This window comes from Aotus nancymaae, unplaced genomic scaffold (assembly GCF_030222135.1).
Source record: "Aotus nancymaae isolate 86718 unplaced genomic scaffold, 86718_ANA_hifiasm-v0.15.2.pri h1tg000041l, whole genome shotgun sequence".
Taxonomy (NCBI): domain Eukaryota; kingdom Metazoa; phylum Chordata; class Mammalia; order Primates; family Aotidae; genus Aotus; species Aotus nancymaae.
In genome coordinates, this window is record NW_026988455.1 from 25,087,113 (window position 1) to 25,107,075 (window position 19,963).

The window sequence follows — 19,963 nt, forward strand, 5'->3', positions numbered from 1 at the left end:
GAAGAAAGAGGAAGGAAGCTACAGCAGGATCTGGGGATAGCGGCAGAGGGCTGGGGGAGGAGGCTGTTTATTTGGAGAGATCTGGGAAGCCTCTCAGGCAGTTGACCAGTGAGGAGAAGCCTGAACACTCGAGCAGGCCTCCAAGTTAGAGAGGCTGCAGTGGGTGGCAGCAGTAATATCAGAGGGAAAGATCTAGGCAGTAGGACCACGAGGACACAGACCCTGTGATGGGAACCACTTGTCACGTGTGAGGCACTGTGAGGAGGCCGGGGAGGCTGAGAGACTGAGCAGGCTGAGTGCATTGGGGAGCGGAAAGGGCAACGGGGCCAGATGACAGAGGTTCTGGGGGCTAGCAACCAGATATATGAATATATACAATAGTGTAGTATAGACTCCCCTCACCTCCCAATTGAGATGTTAAACAAGTGAATGGCATGATCTACAATGTTCCCCAACCACTTGGCTGTGAAAACGAACAGGGTGGGCACTGGGAGGCCAATTGGGAGCCACAAAAGTCGTCAGAGGTGACAAGGGTGGGAGCAGGAGTCATGGGAGAAGGGAAGACATGGGAAGAGTCCGAGTTGGCATTGATAGGACATGCAGCCGTGTGATGTGTTATAGTGGGCAGCTAGTCAGACATGAGCAGGGCAGGAGAGGCACCCCCACCACTACCAGGAATATCAGGCAACCATCAGGTAATGGTCAGGTGGTTATTAAGCTGTCTCTCTAAAATAATAATTGGTCATGACTGGTGCCAGCAAAAGGCAGTCTCCCAATAGATAGAAACATCTAAAACTGGTGATCAGCAGCCTCCCGATAAGATCTCAGGAGTTAGGGGAGTGGACACAAGCATGTGCACTAAGGGTTAAAATGGTGGAGTGTAACTGGCATGTGACCTTCTAGGAACACTCTGGTATGGGAAGAACACCTCAAGTGAGCATGCTCACAACTCCAGTAAATACACTGCGCATGGAACCCCTCCCAAGTACTGGCGGGCCACTGCACATGTGGGCGGCACACCTCATGGTAAGAATTGGGAGAAAAGAGGCAACCCCCTTAGAAGTATGCCAGTGTAGAAAACCCCAAGTCAAAGGTCAAACAATGCGCTCTGAAGTTGCCTGCCCGGCCCTCTTCCAAATGTACTTTATTTCTTTCATCCCTGCTCTAAGGCTTTTTAATAAACTGTCACTTCTGCTCTAAAACGTGCCTCAGTCTCTCCCTCTGCCTTATGCCCCTCCATCAAATTCTGTCTGCTGAGGAGGCAAGAATTGAGGTTGCTGCAGACATGCCCGGATTTGCTGCCAGTAACAGATGCAACTGGTAAGGAGGGGGTGCTGTGATGATAGCGCCAGTCATCCTGAACCCTAGGGAGCCATGGTGCCTGGAGCCCAGCAGATTAGGAGGAGCAATTTTGGGGTGGGTAGTGAGGAACTGAGAATTCTCTTTGTGCATGTTATGGTTGAGATGCTTGAGGGCATCCCGTCAAGATTTCTCTCTCTCTTTCTTCTTTCTTTTCTCCTCTCCCCTCCCCTCCCCTCTCCTGCCCTCCCCTCTCCTCTCCTCCCCTTCCCTCCCCTCCTCAAAGTGTCTCGCTTTGTCACCCAAGCTAGAGTGCAGGGGCACGATCACAGCTTACTGCAGCCTCAACCTTCCTAGCTCAAGCGATCCTTCCACCTCAGCATCCTGAGTAGCTGGGACTACAGGCTTACACCACTACACCTGGCTAACTTTTGTGTTTTTTGTAGTAATGGGGTTTTGCCATGTTGCTCAGGCTAGTCTTGAACTCTAGGGTTCAAGCGATCTGCCTGCATCCACCTGCCAAAGTGCTGAGATTACAGGCATGAGCCACCATGCTCGGCCCCTATAGGGGTTTCAAGGAGGCGTCGTATGTGTGGGACTGGGGTTCAAGACAGGGATCTGAGTTGGAGATTTAGCTGTGGGAGTCATCAGCACAAGGGGATTTTTAAAGATAAGGGACTTGAGATTATTTTTGGAGAGAATACAGACAGAGGCCTGAGGGCTGAGCAGTGGGACACACCAAGATTTGTAGATGCGATAGAGGAGAATGAACATTAAGAAGTGGCCAAGTTAGCTGCAGAAGTTGGGAGAGACAGGAAGGGTTGAGCTCCTGAAGGTTGTAGCCATTTTACTTCCTTCGAGTTCAGAAAATTGTTACTAAACACAGACTATGCAGAATAATCTGGAACTGAGTGTTTCCTGAGATGTTGGCATATGGGGTCAAGAAAGGAAAGATCTTCGTGATTTATTTGAATCCTTCACCCAGTTGGGTCCTTTAAAATTTAAAATATTTCTTTTGAATTTTTAATGCTAGTTTGGTTGTACTTCAGCTTCCAAGAAAATGTACAGTTCTTTTCTATATAGGAAATATTAAAATGCTACAAATTGTGGATTATTTTACACTTGTAAAAGGGTCTGTTTTCTGATAAGTTAAATGATTTATTTTCTGATAAATATCGTAGGGCTTTCTATAGAGAACAGAGCCACAAATATGAAAAAGATTTAAAAGAGATTATACATTATTTATTAGCTTGAATGAGTCATTCAAATTTCTGTTTTTATGATAAGGAATAGATGGTACAGTACATTTATTTTTGAACAGGACAACTCCCATGGAGAAGTTCACACAAGAACAAGCTTGTTTATTTCCCCCGGCCCTGCTTCTCATTTAAAATACACTTGGATTCCCAGCACATAGAGTTATGGTTTTCTTCAGTACCACTCAGTGAGCCATTAGGCTGAGATCGCTAGGGTCCGGAAGAGAGCCCTCCAATTCAGAGTGCACCATTGCAAGGGCATTTCTCAAAAGTATTAATTTTGTTCTTCACCACCATTGAATTTCAGCTTAAAATGGGGCCAGGCAGGGTGGCTCATGCCTGTAATCCCAGCACTTTGGGAAGCTGAGGCTGGCAGATCACTTGAGGTCAGGAATTCAAGACCAGCCTGACCAACATGGTGAAAGCCCGTCTGTACTAAAAATACAAAAATTAGCCGGATGTAGTGGTGTGTGCCTGTAATCCCAGCTACTAGGGAGGCTGAGGTGAGAGGACCAGTTGAACCCGGGAGGCAGAGGTTGCAGTGAGCCAAGATCATGCTACGGCACTCAAACCTGAGTGACAGAGTGAGACTCCATCTCAATAAAAAAAAAAAAAAAAAAAAAGAATAATTTCAGCTTAAAATGTTCTTACTCCTTCATTAGAACCAAGATACTAATGGTTGACAAATATCTACAGGTCAAATGAAAGCATTTGTGAACAACAGGGGACATCAAATTCACTGAGCTGGAGCTTTGTCTTGCTCTCTCTTGTGCACGCAGTCACCATCACAGGGCTTAGCACCTGACAGGCATCCAAGAGCTGCAGACAAATAAATAAATGAATGAGGAAAGTATACATTTGTTTTCTGATAATGCCGTATGCTTGCTAGTGTTCAGTAAGCTCCGTTTTTTAATATCCTCTAAATTTTTAAAATAGTTTTATTAAGTGTAATTTATGAACCAAGAAGTGTATAATTTGATAAGTTTTGAAAGTTATTTGGTATTTGGAAACCACCATTGCAAGCAATATCACGAAAATGTCTATCACTCCCAAAAGTTTCCTCATGCCTTCCTTCCACCCACTTCTTACCTTCCCTCTCCAAGCAATCCCGACCTTCTTTCTCTAATTGAACATTAGTTTGTATTTTCTAAAATTTTATATAAACAGAATATTGCTCTTTTTTTGTCTTGCTTCTTTCACTCAGCAGTTTTCAGTTCCATTCACGGGTTCTTGTGTGTATCAATTTGTTTATCCATTCATCTGTACATCTGGGTTTTCTTCAGTTCATGCCTATTAGTTCAGAAAGTTACTTTGAACATTTGTGCACAAGTCTTTGTATGCATATCCATTTCCTAGTCTAATGTACTTTGAAACCTAGGAATGGAATAACTGGATCATATATTTAACTTTTAAAAATTTTGCCAGCCTGTCTCAAAGTGTCTGTACCATTTCCGATATCAGTTCCAGTTCCTCCACATCCTCCTCAACACTTGGTATGCTTTATCCTTTGCAGTAGGTGTGTAGCGCTATTTTGCTGTGGTTTTATTTGCATTTCCTTAATACAGCCTTTGCATATGTTTATTTTTCATCCATGTAGCTTCTTTGGTGAAGAGTATGCAAATACTTTGCCCATTTTTTTGTGTTTTTTTCTTATTGTTGGGTTTTGAGAGTTCTTTATATTCTTTACCTTTTATCAGATATGTGCTTTGCAAATATTTTTCTACCATGTTTTCTTCTATGTGTTTTATAGTTTTTAGGTGTTGTATATAAATCTATGATCTATCAAGAGATCTATTACATATAGTGTTAAGGATGAATGCAGGTTCTTTTCTTTCCTTCCTTCCTTTCTTTCCTTTTTTTTTAAAAAAAAGTTTTGTTATTTGGATAGTCACTGAAAAGACCATCCTTTCTCCACTGCATTGCTTTTGTAGCTTTGTAAAAACTCAGATTTATGGGTTTATTTCCAAACTCTTTACTATTTTCCACTGTTCTATTTGTGTATCCTGATGCCAACATTACTTTGTTTTGATGGTTATAGCTTTAAAATAATACTTTTTATTTTTTACTAAAAAAAAAATTTATTTTTTTTTTTTGAAACGGAGTTTCGCTCTTGTTACCCAGGCTGGAGTGCAATGGCGCGATCTCGGCTCACCGCAACCTCTGCCTCCTGGGTTCAGGCAATTCTCCTGCCTCAGCCTCCTGAGTAGCCTCCTGAGTAGCTGGGATTACAGGCACACGCCACCATGCCCAGCTAATTTTTTGTATTTTTTAGTAGAGACGGGGTTTCACCATGTTGACCAGGATGGTCTCGATCTCTTGACCTCGTGATCCACCCGCCTCGGCCTCCCAAAGTGCTGGGATTACAGGCGTGAGCCACCGCGCCCGGCCCCAAAATCTTTTTTTTTTTTTTTTTTTTTTTAGACGGAGTTTCGCTCATTACCCAGGCTGGAGCGCAATGGCGCGATCTCGGCTCACCGCAACCTCCGCCTCCTGGGTTCAGGCAATTCTCCTGCCTCAGCCTCCTGAGTAGCTGGGATTACAGGCACGCACCACTGTGCCCAGCTAATTTTTTGTATTTTTAGTAGAGACGGGGTTTCACCATGTTGACCAGGATGGTCTCGATCTCTTGACCTCGTGATCCACCCGCCTCGGCCTCCCAAAGTACTGGGATTACAGGCTTGAGCCACCGCGCCCGGCCAAATCTTTTTTTTTTAGAACGGGAATGCGGGCCGGGCCGTGCGGCGCCTCGGGGAGTGTCTGCGGCGCGGGGCCGCGGGGGCTCAGGGCTTGGCGGGGGCTGCCGGGATTGGGGCGCCGTGGCTCGCGCTGTCAGGACTCGACTCTGTGGGACTTGTCCGCGCCTCAGTTGCCGCACGCCCAGGCCTGCTAATTCCTGCGGGCTCCCCGAACGCGCGGCGCCGCACCTGGCAGCGGCCTCGGAGCCCGGCTCGGGCAGTAGCGCGCGGCGAGCGCACTGCGCCAGCACCGCTGCCGTCATGGGGCTGCAGCCCCTGGAGTTCAGCGACTGCTACCTCGGCAGCCCGTGGTTCCGGGAGAGGATCCGCGCTCACGAAGCGGAACTCCAGCGGACCAACGAGTTCATCAAAGAGCTCATCAAGGACGGGAAGAACCTCATCGCTGCTACCAAAAGTTTGTCAGTGGCCCAGCGGAAGTTTGCTCATTCACTCAAGAGACTTCAAGTTTGAGTTTATTGGTGATGCTGAGAGATGATGAACAATGCATAGATGCTTCCTTACGTGAATTTTCAAATTTTTTGAAGAATCTGGAAGAACAGAGAGAAATTATGGCATTAAGTGTAACTGAAACCCTGATTAAACCCTTGGAAAAATTCAGAAAAGAGCAACTTGGAGCTGTAAAGGAAGAAAAAAAGAAGTTTGACGAAGAGACAGAAAAGAATTATAGTCTAATTGATAAATATTTGAATTTATCAGCAAAAAAGAAAGACTCACATTTACAAGAGGCAGATATCCAAGTGGAGCAAAACCAGCAACACTTCTATGAACTCTCTCTCGAATATGTGTGTAAGCTGCAGGAAATCCAAGAAAGAAAGAAGTTTGAGTTTGTGGAACCTATGCTGTCATTTTTTCAGGGGATGTTTACCTTCTATCATCAGGGCCATGAACTTGCCAAAGACTTCAATCACTACAAAATGGAACTACAGATCAACATTCAGAATACATGGAATCGATTTGAAGGCACAAGGTCAGAAGTGGAAGAGCTTATGAACAAAATCAGGCAGAATCCCAAGGACCACAAACGAGCAAGTCAGTTTATACCGGAAGGCTACCTGTATGTCCAGGAAAAAAGGCCTGCTCCGTTTGGTTCCAGTTGAGTCAAACATTATTGCATGTATCAAAAAGCAGCGAAGAAGTTCAGCATGATCCCATTTGAGCACAGATCTGGAGGGAAACTTGGGGATGGAGAGGTGTTCTCTTTGAAAGAATGTACCAAGAGGCATACTGACTCCACTGACAGATGGTTTTGTTTTGACGTAGAAGCTGCTGATCGGTGGAAGCAACAGTTCTCTAATGATTAATTGCTTGAATTCACTTTTATTGGGACATATAATCTTTTGACTGTCACTGCTCATGTGCTCTATTTGAAACTTTTTTTGGTGGACAGAGGGAAGAAGTTATTATAAAGACTACCTTGAGTAAAATTAGGCAACGTACTTTTATCATCTCTGGAAAAAAATGAGTCATAGATTTATACTTTATATTTTTTTCCCCAGAAACCCTATGAGAAACTGATTACATTTTTATAACTTTAAAAACTTTTTTTTTTTTTTTTTTGGCTTCAGCAGTTTCCCCTTCTCATAATAAAATGCAGGGCAGAATTTGTTAAAAAAAAAAAAAAAAATCTTTTTTTCAGAGGGGTCTCACTCTGTGGCCCAGGCTGGAGTGCAGTGGTACAGTCACAGCTTGCTGCAGCCTCAAACTCCTAGGCTCAAGCGATCCTTCTGTCTTAGCCTCCCAAGTGGGTGGCTGGGACTACAGGTATACACCACCTCACCTGGCTAATTTTATTTTAATTTTTTGTAGAGACAAGGTCTTGCTTTGTTGCCCATGCTGGTCTTGAAATCCTGGCTTTAAGCAATCTTCTAGCCTCAGTCTCTCAAAGTGCTGGGATTACAGGTGAGAGGCACCATGCCTGGCTATCATAATTCTTCAAATCAGGTAGTGTTAGCCCTTGAACTTTGTTCTTTTTCAAAATTGTTTTCACTACTCTAGAATCCTTGCCTTTTTATCTAAGCTTTGGAATCACCTTGTTAATTAAACAAAAGTTTGCTGAGATTAATAACAATTGGATTAATAATTGGATTAAATCTACAGAACAATTTGGAGAGCATTGACAGCTCAACAATATTGAGTCTTCCTACACATGAACAATGTATACCTCTTGTGAAAAGAAGATAAATCTTTTTTTTTTTTTTTTTTTGAGACGGAGTTTCGCTCGTTACCCAGACTGGAGTGCAGTGGCGCGATCTCGGCTCACCACAACCTCTGCCTCCTGGGTTCAGGCAATTCTCCTGCCTCAGCCTCCTGAGTAGCTGGGATTACAGGCACGCGCCACCATGCCCAGCTAATTTTTTGTATTTTTATTAGAGACGGGGTTTCACCGTGTTGACCAGGATGGTCTCGATATCTTGACCTCGTGATCCACCCGCCTCGGCCTCCCAAAGTGCTGGGATTACAGGCGTGAGCCACCGCGCCCAGCAGGAAGATAAATCTTGATGTGCAAGATTACTAAGTCAAAGGAAAAAGTCAAGTTGGGAACTGTGTCAGGCAACCTGCCTCCCATTTTATTCCTATATAAGTACAAAGATAATACAGTTACAGACCTCCCTCACAATTTTCCCACAAGGAAATTCTTTTTAAATTTAAAAAATTTTTAATTTTTGTTTGAGTACATGGTAGATGTAGCTCTAGTTTGAATATTTTTATACTTTCTCTCTGAAATATGGAATACAATGATAATAACTTTTAGTGTCTTTGTCTAGTAATTCTAACATCTGTCTCAGTTCTGATTTGATTTTGATTGTGTGATTATTGTCCTCATCATAGACCATGTTTTCCTGCTTCTTTGCCTTGCCTGATAATCTTTGATTGGATGCCAGACATTGCGAATTTTACTTTTTTGGGTGCTAGGTATTTTTGTATTCCTATAAATCTTCGCTTTTGTTATGGGATGCAGTTGAGGTACTTGGAAAGAGTTTGATCTTTTCAGGTCTTGCTTTTATTATTTTTTAGGTGGGTCCAAAGCAGTGGTCAATCTAGGGCTAATTATTCCCCACTACTCAGAGGCAAGACCTTCCGAGTACTCTTCCCAATGTTCCATGATGTATGAATTTTTCCAGTCTCATCAGTGGGAACAGGCATTGTTCCCTGTCCTGTGCAAGCAACAGGTGTTCTTCTGTCAATATTTTTATGTTTTCTTTTCAGACCTTTGGTAGTGTCTTCACAGATATGTGCTGATCAGTTCACTGCTGAATATTCAAGGAAGACCCTGGACAGGTCTTTAGGCTCTCTCTTTGTGTAACCATTTCTTCTCTGAACTCTGTCCTATGTACTCTAACTGCTTTGGTCTCCCTAGACTCTTAGCTCCATTTCCTGAGCTCAGGGAAGGTAAATTAATTGGCTATTAACTTTTTATTTTTTGAAGTCTTGAAAGCAATCAGGACTGACCCAGTTCTTAAGGTGTGCATTTCAAAACTTGGCATTCTTCAGGACAGACTCAAGGGGCACCTGTCTCTAGAGAATGCAATGTATGATTTCTCCGTTGCATTTAAACACTACCTTTGCTGGCCTAGTACTCTGAAGAGAAAACTGTTGAAACCAGAACCAAACATTGTCTTCCTGTTAAGGCGGGGACAGGAGAGGAATCATTCAAGCTGTACCTCCATTTCCTGGGCTGTGCTCTCAGATTTCCAACGCACCTGCTGAATGTCTTCAGCAAAGCTAGTTTTCCTCTTTGTGAATGCATCAGCAATCTTGGCCATCTGGTGAGAACTGTGGTCCCCAAAGAGCTTGAATATCCTGCATATTGGCTCTTCGTCACTTAGGCACATCTGGTTGAGAAAAGCCAGTGAAACTTTCTTTCCTTCCTTTTCCAACCCTATATGCTAGAGACCTGCCCTTCCCAGGCTAATGATATTGTGAATGTGTGAAGCAGGTATTAAAAGGCAGTTGCAAAGGCCAGGCTGGTGACTCACACCTGTAATCCCAGCACTTTGGGAGGCAGAGGTGGGCAGCTCACAAGGTCAGGAGTTTGAGACCAGCCTGGCCAATATGGTGAAACCCTGTCTCTACTAAAAATACAAAAATTAGCTAGCTGGGTGTGGTGGCATATGACTGTAGTCCCAGCTACTCAGGAGGCTGAGGCAGGAAGACCACCACTTGAACCCAGGAGGTGGAGGTTGCAGTGAGCCAAGATCATGCCATTGTACTCCAGCCTAGGCGACAGAGTGAGACTCCATCTCAAAAAAATAAAATAAAATAAAATAAATAAAAATAAAAGTCAGTTGCACAGGACACCCTGGTATGTGTATGACAGAGGTGATGATAGTACTAGGATGGTCTGGTGGTGATTTAGTAAGTGCATGTTGTTATTTCACAGAATCCTCACACAACCATCCTTTGCTTTAGATAGTATGGTTTTGTTTTGTTTTGCTGTTTATTTTGAGACAGGGTTTTCCTTTGTCACCAGGCTAGAGTACAGGAGTGCAATCTCAGCTCACTGCAACCTGCACCTCCTGGGTTCAAGCAATTCTCCTGCCTCAGCCTCCCAAGCAGCTGGGACTCATTTTTTGTATTTTTAGTAGAGACAGGGTTTTGCCATGTTGGCCAGGGTGGTCTCCAACTCCTGGCCTAAAGTGATTTGCCCGCCTTAGCCTCCCAAGGTTCTGGGATTACAGGTGTGAGCTACTATACCCAGCCTAGATAGTACAGTTTTATCGGAGAGGAAGCTCAGAAGGCTCTAAGTAACTTGCCAGGAAGGGACAGCACTGAGATTAGAAGACAAGGTCCTTCTGAGTCTAAGGCCAGAGCTTTTCCCATGTTGGCATACCACCGGCATCTTAGGATTGTCATCAGAATTAAGTAGGGCAATGCACGTAAGATGCCTGGAGTAGTGCCTGACACCTGGATGACATTAAACACGTGGTAGCTATTGATAATATTACAAGGACCTCCATAAACAAAGTGGATCCCCTTTACGGGACTCAAAATAAAGCTCAGCACATTTCTAGATGGAAGGGATCAAAGAGGAGCCGTTCCCCTGCCTGCTTCCTCTGCTTCCTTCCCTTCCTTATTCAGCTCAGGGGCAGGTTCTGAGTGAACACTATGGAGGTGACTGCTGAAGACCAGGCAGAAACAGCGAATTTGTGAAAAACTAAACCAAGGCATAGTCTAAAGAGAAATACGTAATTGCACCTCAGGGACTTGACCTAGCCTGTCCCAAGCAATATTACTGATCTCGGCAGAAGTGTGAGCTGCAAGGAAGAGAGGAGTGGCCCAGGGGGTGGGCTGAAGGTAGAGGATCTCAGAGACCCTACCCCACCAGGATGGACCTGATTCAGAGCTAGGAGACCCTCTTTCAGAGCCACATCTCCGCTTTGGGAGTTAGCTTCAGAGTTTCACATTGCAGCAAAATTATGAAGACTCATGAATACTTTTGACTTGTTCCTAGTAAATTGTCAATTTAGTTTACACCTGATAATTAGCAAAGACAAAGCAACCTAGATGAGGCCCCTAAGCCTGGTGGCTGATGCTACTGGCGCGGTGGCTGATGCCTGTAATGCCAGCACTTTGGGAGGCTGAGGTGGGCGGATCACGAGGTCAAGAGTTCGTAGACCAGCCTGGCCAACATGGCAAAACCCCGTTTCTACTAAATATACAAAAATTAGCTGGATGTGGTGGTGGGCGCCTGTAATCCCAGCTACTCGGGGGGCTGAAGCAGGAGAATCATTTGAACCCAGGAGGCAGAGGTTGCAGTGAGCCAAGATTAGGCATTGGACTCCAGCCTGGGCAACAGCGCAAGACTCCATCTCAACAAAACAAAAACAAAAAAACATGAAAACTGTGCCTTCTCCTTCCCTTCTGGGGTTGCTCAGGGAGTTAAGCAGGCTAAAGGTTGTAAATCTGTTTTGTTAGTAGCAAAGAATTAAAGCCTTTTTACGGGGTGTCCCATCTGACAGAAGGATCCATCCTAAAGTCAGTGCCAAAAGGGAAACTTACCTCAAAATTATCTTTGAAGATCCCTTAGCAAGAGAATGTGGAGTGTCTCATAGAACACATACAGATTTGTACAAGTCACACTGTAGATATGTGTGTAGAAACATACATTGTACAGAGCATTGCACAGAAACAACTAAGGGTTCATATGGCACACTGTGTGGAAAACGTGTGCTGAGCATCCAAACACCAGAATTACATTCAGCTCTCCAAAGGAGTCACTCCTCAGCAGCCATTTAGAGAGCAACAGAAGGAATAGCCAGTTCACCCGTCTCATCTTACCCCACCCTCTCTCCAAGATGACTGAGGGTGGCTGGAGTCTCATAAATCTCATAAATCAATGTTGCTGTTTGAGCCCTGACTACATTTGACCCCTTCAACCCCACTGTGGGCTGCAGGGATAAATACTGCATGTGTGCACATGCACACATGCACACACACACACATGCACACATATTCGTCCCTGGGCTCCACGTTAGGAATCAAGAATAAAGTCAGCATTGGTTTGTGGATTTGGAAAGTAATCCTCTACTGTACTCTTGAGTAAACATCTGGTTTCAACTATGTAGGGTTGCTGAGTCATTTGACAGATTGGGCTGCTAGGCAAAAATAAAACTTTAAAAAGTATAATTTAATACCAGATTCATGATTTCTCCATGCTTTTCACACATTTGAGCTGGGTTTGCTCCTCAGTGTGAAGTGTCTCAAGTACCTCCTTAAACTTTTCCAGGATATTTTCAGCCAGGATATTTCTCTGCAATCCATTTGTTCCCCTGCCCTTCAAATAAATGTCCTAAGACACAGAGATGACATGAGTTTGTGGCAAATTCCTGAGACCAAATGCCACCTCATCTTTGGGGAAGGTTGAAATATGTCCCTTCCTGGTCACCAAAACACCATCCAGGAGGAGGAAAGGACTCACATTCCACCCTGGGGAAGGCTGACAAGACCCGGAGAAGGAAGTGACTGTAAAAACCTTGCAAGATAATACTTCCAGGCTGGCACTGCTGCGGCCTGTTACCAACATCTGTCGTGAAAGCCATTACAAACTCCACCAGGTGAAACTGGAACCTGTGTTCTTTCAGTTAGTTCACTGAGTTTTGGTTAGGACCTACTCTGTCTTCCACAGTAACTCAGTCCAGAGGGAAGACAAATGCTCGCAGTTGATGACTGTACAGTTGGATATGCCAGCGGAGTGCGGAGAATGAAGGACCAGGTCTCACTGTGTCTTTTTATTTTTTGAGATGGAGTTTCACTCTTTTTGCCCAGGCTGGAGTACAATAGTGCGATCTTGGCTCACCACAACCTCCGTCTCCCGGGTTCAAGTGATTCTCCTGCCTCAGCCTCCCGACTAGCTGTGATTACAAGCATGTGCCACCATGCCTGGCTAATTTTTTTAGTAGAGACAGGGTTTCTCCACGTTGGTCAGGCTGGTCTTGAACTCCTGACCTCAGGTGATCTGCCCACCTCAGCCTCCCAAAGTGCTGGGATTACAGGTGTGAGCCACCATGCCCGGCCCTGGGAAGTGATTTCTTTTCTACTGTGCTCAGAATTTGCCTGGTCTCTTGGAAATGAGAAAAGAACTTGTTTTGGGAAGAGGTAGACCTGGGTTTGAATTCCAGCCTAGAACTCACTACAGAATGCCACTGGTGTAGAAATCTCTTCCAGAATTCAGCTGAATGAATACTCCATGGAAGATGAATGGGCTAGTGCCTGGGATCTGGGCCTTTTTTCTTTTCAAAGAAAACCGAAGAGTATTGAAAATGTCCCAGAGAGCCTGCCTCCAGAGCTGGGCACGTCGGTCCTCTCCCGCCCTCCTCTCTTAAATCTCTGCCTCTACTCAGTCAATCCAAAGCTCCTTCCCACTTCCCTAGGCTGCAGCTGGTATTGCAGCCAGCACTGTCCCTTCCCTCAATGCTCTGTGTCCTGTCAGGGTGAGAATATATGGCTACACCTGCTCAAACCTCTCCGGACTGCACCTGCATGACCTGCACCACCCCACAAATCGAGGCTCAACAAAACTTCTTTGGAGACCTCCAGTGTACTTCCTATGCCCTTTGCAGCTTCCTTATGGGCTCCTGGAGTCTGAGGAGCCTCTGTGTCTGTCACCTGAGAGGGGGAAAGCCAGAGAGGAGGGCAGGCGCCTCCCTTACAAAGTGTAGCTTCAGAGGGTGCCATTATCTCTAGTTGCTGGGTGCATAACTTAAAATCACAATGGAGAAATTAAGGTTGCCAAGGACCTGCTCAGGGAGGGAAGATGAGGAAGGAGCTGTTCATGAGAAGCTCGGCTGTTGAAGAGGCAGCAAATGCCAGTAGCATCTTAACACCAGTGGGCAAAGAATGGCGAGGTGAGCATATACTGAGAGCTGTGGTGGTGACTGCAGGAAGAATGATGCAGAAAATGTTAGAAGAAGCTGGGTGCAGTGGCTCACACCTGTAATCCCAGCACTTTGGGAGGCCGAGGCAGGTGGATCACGAGGTCAGGAGTTCAAGATCAGCCTGGCCAAGATGGTGAAACCCTGTCTCTACTAAAAATACAAAAATTAGCCAGGCGTGGTGGTGGGCACCTGTAATCCCAGCTACTCAGGAAGCTGAGGGAGGAGAATCACTTGAACCTGGGAGGTGGAGGTTGCAGTGAGCTGAGATGATGCCATTGCACTCCAGCCTGGGCGACAAGAGCAAAACTCCATCTCAATCAATCAATCTGAAATTTTTTTTTTTTAAATAATGTCTCTGCTAGATACACCTGAAACCTCTCTTTTAGATAAAAATGATGATGAGAGCAGGGGAAAAGAATACTTTTGATTGTATTAATAGAAAACCACACCAGAAATGAATATTCGTGTTTTATGGAAATAAGAAATCTATGTGGGCCGGGCACAGTGGCTCCCACCAGTAATCCCAGCACTTTGGGAGGCAGAGGGGGGTGGATCACGAGGTCAGGAGATGGAGACTATCCTGGCTAACATGGTGACACCCGTCTCTACTAAAAATACAAAAAATTATCCAGGCTTGTTGGCATGTGCCTATAGTCCCAGCTACTTGGGAAGCTGAGGCAGGAGAATAGTTTGAACCCAGGAGGTGGAGGTTGCAGTGAGCCAAGATCATGCCACTACACTCCAGCCTGGGTGACAGAGAGAGACTCTGTCTCAAAAAAAAAGAAAAAAAAAAAAAATCTATGCTGCCTTTATAATTTAAACAGCATGGTACTGGCACATGAATAGATCAAAGTAACATAAATAAAAGAGCAGAATGCATTTAAAAATGCTGATGAGAAAGGTGGAATATCAAATGACTGTGGCAAATACTTTTTTAATAAATGGGACATTGACTAGCCATATGGAAAATAGTAAAATTCCATTCCTCTCATCATACACGAGAATTTCTAACGGATTAGAGATTTCAATGTGAAAAAAAAAATTTAAATGTTAGAAGAAAATATGGATGAAATAATCTTTAACCTAATATAGGGAGAGGCTTTCTACTTCTGAATCCAGAGCCAATACAGGATTAATAAATAAAAACTACAGATACCAAAAATCGTTTGCATGGACAAAGTGTACCATAACATCAAAGACAAATGACTGCAAAAAATCCTTATCAACATATTCCAAATCACCATATTTCTCTAATAAAGGGTTAATCCTGAGACCAGACATGGTAGCTCACACCTGTAATCCCAGCACTTTGGGAGGCTGAGGAGGGCGGATCACCTGAGGTCAGGAGTTTGAGACTTGCTTGACGAACATGCTGAAACCCCATCTCTACTAAAAGTACATAATTAGCTGGGTGTGCTGGTGCATGCCTGTAATCCCAACTACTTGGGAGTCTGAGGCAGGGGAATTGCTCGAACCCAGGAGGCAGAGGTTGCAGTGAGCTGAAATCGTCCCATTGTACTCCAGCCTGGGCAACAAGAGCGAAATTCCATCTCTAAAAAAATAAATAAATAAAAATAAAAGGTTAAACCTTACTTTGTAGATGCTTTAAAACTTGAGGAGAAAAGACTAAAAATCCTATAGAAAAGTGGGCAAAAGACATCCACAGATTCTTTGTCAAAAGATGTTTAAATATATGAAAAGATGTTAAATTCACTCATGGTAAGAGAAACATAAATTACAACCACACCGAGATACCATTTCTCACCCATCCAATTGTCAAAAATATAAAAGCTTAACAGTACTGTCTATTGGTGAGTCTGTAGAGAAACAGGCATTTTCATATATTGTTGGTGGGAATGCAAAATGTTTTAAGTCCTATTGGGGGAAGTTGGCAGTATTTAATTAAATTGTATATGCACATACCTATTGACACAGCAAGCGAGCACACTTCTAAGAATGTATCCCTTAAGAGTCACCTCCAGGCCTTGTGCGTTACCCCACGCCTGTAATCCTAGCACTTTTGGAGGTCAAGATGGGTGGATTGCCTGAGCTCAGGAGTTTGAGATCAGCTGGGCCATATGGTGAAACCCCATCTCTACTGCAATACAAAAAAATCAGCCAGGTGTGGTGGCGGTCACCTGTAATCCCAGCTACTAAGGAGGCTGAGGCACAAGAATTGCTTGAACCTGGGAGGCAGAGGTTGCAGTGAGTCGAGATCATGCCACTGCCCTCCAGCCTGGACAACAAAGCAAAACTCTGTCTTAAAAGAAAAAAAAGAGAGTCAGGCCAGGCGTGGTGGCCCATGACTGTAATCCCAGCACTTTGAGAGGCCGAGGCTGGTGGATCATTTGAGGTCAGGAGTTTGAGACTAGGCTGCCCAACATAGAAAAACCCCATCTCTACTAAAAATATAAAAAAAAAATTTTTGCCAGGGGTGGTGGCACATGCCTGTAATCCCAGTTCCTTGGGAGGCTGAGGCAGGAGAATCACTTGAACCCAGGAGGCAGAGGTTGAGGTGAGCTGAGATCACGCCATTGCACTCCAGCCTGGGCAACAAGAGCAAAAAACTCCATATCAAGAAAAAAAAAAGTCACTTCCAGTGATATGAATGTACATGTGTACATGATTACTTATCAGCATTATTTATAGTTGCAAAATACTGGAAATTACTTGGACATTCAAGCATACGAAATAATAACCACATGATGGAGTCAGATGTAACTGTGAAGAGAATGAAGAAGATATCAGCAAACTGTTAATGGAGTGAGTTTTAAAGGAAATGTTAAAGAGCAAAGTGGAAAAAGTCTATACAGTGTGTTACCTCTCGCATAAGAAAGAAGGAAAAGTAATGCAGATAGTGTTTGACTATACCCCCTCAGTCTTGATTGGGTAGGGTTTGTTATATGTGAATTAGAATTACAAACAAATCCAAACTCTAGTAGGTTTGTATATTGTAGTGGTATGGGCAGAGTCATCCTGACTCTATAAAAATGTATATAAAACTATTTTATATACATTATCGGATTGAGCAAATGAGTACATGTGTCTGTGTTGTTGGGAGCCAGGGTTCTCACTGTGGAAGAAAAGTCCTACAGAGGAGGAATGGGGCAAACCGAAAATCCTGTGAGGATGGACTGGAATTGAAAGTATTGGTATGAACTTTTGATTCCTAAGATGCGTATGTGTGTGTCCATGCATGTTTATGTGCACATGCATCTTTGTGTGCATGTATATGCATGTGTATACACACATATGTATTTTCTAGGTCTGTCCACTGAAAAGACTAAGAAGCACGGACACACCAGTAGCAGTGAGCACAGGCAGTATCCAGATCTTGTAACACCACTTCCCAGTAATGAAAGGATGACATGAAGAAGGGGCTGCTTCCAGGACTAGGATTCGATGATCCCAGAATACCTTGTCAGGCCAAAAGGGAAATGCAAAAAAAAAAAAAAGAAAGAAAGAAAGATGGAATATCCCACTAGGACAGAAGAGTCAGTCTGAAGGAACTCCCACCTATTGGCCAAATCTGGGACAATTGGAGTATCAATCTAATTGAGTACACTAATGACTTACAAAGCATGGGGGAAAAAAATAAAACCTTATGAGTCTAAGCCAACAGTAAATATATGAATAAGTGAAGTCTCTTTTTACAGTAGGATGCCATGGGCCAGTGGGTCAGTTCCCGTTTCCCTCCCGATGTTAACATCTTACACAATTGTGGTACATTTGCCAGAGCTAATAAACTAACATTGGGACAATACTATTAACTGAACTACAGACTTGATTTGCATTTTCCACTAGGTTTTCACTCTTCCCCTTCTTCTGATCTAGATTCAATCAAGGATCCCATGTAGCATTTAGTGGTCACATCTCTTTAGTCTCCTCCAATCTGTAAGTCTGTCAGTCTGTGTCTTTCATGACCTTGACACTTGAAGGGAACTGGGCGGGGCCTTTACATAGTGTCTCGATTTGGATTTGTCTGATGTTTTCTTATTAGATTGGCACTACCAACTATTTGTGAGAATATCACACAGGTGAGTGTCTTCACTGTATCTTACCAAAGGGCACATGATACCAATGTGACTTTTCTGGTGATGTTGACCTTGAAGTCTGACAAGTTTTGCCACCATAAAGTTATCATTTTTCTCTTTCCATACTCTTATTTTTAGAAGTAGTCACCACACCTAGCCCATATGCCAAGGGAGGGAAATTAAGCTGTATCTCCTGGAGAAAGGATTATCAAAGAATTTGTGAACACAATATTAAAACCGCCTTAGCAATTAACAAGTATTTGGCTGGATGTGGTGGCTCATGCCTGTAATCCCAACACTTTGGGAGGCTGAGGCAGGTGGATCACTTGAGGTCAGGAGTTCAAGACCAGCCTGGCCAACATGGTAAACCCTGTCTCTATGAAAAATACAAAAATTTGCTGGATGTAGTGGCACACTCCTGTAGTCCAACTTCTTGGGAGGCTGAGACAGGAGAATTGCTTTAACCTAGGAGCAGAAGTTGCAGTGAGCAGAGATCACACCACTGCACTATAGCCTGAGTGACAGAGAAAGTCTCTGTTTCAAAAAAGAAAGAAATAAATAACAGATATTTTAGGAAGACAATTTTAAGATATGTAAGTAATCTTTTTTTTTTTTTTCTTTTTTTGAGATGGTGTAGGATCTTGCTTTCTAACCAAGGCTGGAGTGTAGGGGCCCAATCATGGCTCACTGCAGCCTCTACCTCCCCAGCTCAAGGAATCTTCCCACTTCAGCCTCCCAAGTAGTTAGGACTACAGACATGTACCACTCCCACACCTGGCTAATTTTTTTTTAAATTGTAGAGATGGGGTCTCCCTGTGTTGCCCAGGGTGATCTTAAACTCCAAGGCTTAAGTGATCCTCTCACCTCAGCCTCCCAAAGTATTAGGTCACAGATGTGAGCCATAGCACCCCACTAAATATCTCTTCTTAATGTTTTGTCCTTAAATTTTAGCATTCATTGATGGATCTTGCCTCCAGCAACTTAATTACTATAGTGTTCTAAAGTTGATTTTTATTCTTTAAATTTTCTCCATTTATGTGGAATTGTTCTGTAATGAAGATATGCCCGTCCTCTCCTGTTTCTTTCTTTCTTTTTTCTTTCTTTCTTTTTCTTTCTTTCATTCTTTCTTTCTTTTTTCAGATGGAGTTTCCCTCTTGTTGTCCAAGCTGGAATGCAGTGGTGCCATCTTGGCTCACTGCAGCCTCCTCCACCTCCCGCGTTTGAGCAATTCTCCTGCCTTAGCCTCCTGAGTAGCTGGGATTTCGGGCACACAACACCATGCCCAGCTAATTTTTGCATTTATTGTAGAGACAAGGTTTCACCATGTTGGTCAGGATGGTCTTGATCTCTTGACCTCATAATGTGCCCACCTCAGCATCCCAAAGTGCCGGGATTGCAGGCATGAGCCACCACACCCAGGCTTCTCCTGTTATTTGTACATTTAGTCATTTATTTGTATCACTATGGATTCATGACTACTTATTTTATTTACTGGGTTATGATTTAATATTTTGTTACTCGAATTTTTCCAGCTTTAGCCATTGAGAACGATCCTTAATTTCTATACAACAAGATGTTCCAAGTTCATCTTGCATTTTCCCTGTCCTGGCCCTGAACTGGCCTTCCCTGGCTTCTTTTATTAAAGAATGGTATTTAGAGTCTAAGGTGTAGACACTAGCTATGCTTCTGGTCCCCTCAGGGACAGAGGTAGGAAACAGTTGTATATTTACTGACCCATGTACACATATCTATTTCTGTAAATGCCTATCTACACACATACCTATTTCTATAAACATCTACCTTTCTATATTAAAATAAACATGAATTCATACTATCTTCAGCTTTAATCCAACAGCACAGGATTCACTCTAGCCTTGTCCTGCACATTTAATCTGTAGCTTATTTTTCTGATAGGACCTTTCATCCCTTTTTCCCCACGTTGGCCATTCACTCTTTTAGAGGTTTTCTTTTGTAACAGCTTCATAAAAACATAGTTCACATACCATGCAATTTGCCCATTTAACAGGTTTGAACATGTAGGTTGTTTCGGGCTCATTTATGCAAAATCATGAACTCATAAAGAAGTGGCTTCACAATAACATTTAAGACCCTATTAGTAACAGATTTGACAGCAACAGCAATTTATAGTAATTGCAAAAGTGACGTAATTAATATCTAAGTGCCTACTCAAACAGCCTCCTTTTTGTCCAAGCCAAGTCTTGAAAAAACATTATATTAGTTTG

At 43.6% G+C, this 19,963-nt stretch overlaps 1 protein-coding gene and 1 pseudogene across 1 annotated transcript in view; both read left to right on the forward strand.

Annotated features, from left to right (window-relative positions):
• The window catches only part of LOC135268679 (zinc finger protein 169-like), a 69,643-nt gene that overhangs the window by 10,093 nt on the left and 39,587 nt on the right, over positions 1 to 19,963 (forward strand). The window lies entirely within an intron of this gene.
• LOC105724690 (rho GTPase-activating protein 10-like) lies at positions 5,552 to 6,820 on the forward strand (annotated as a pseudogene).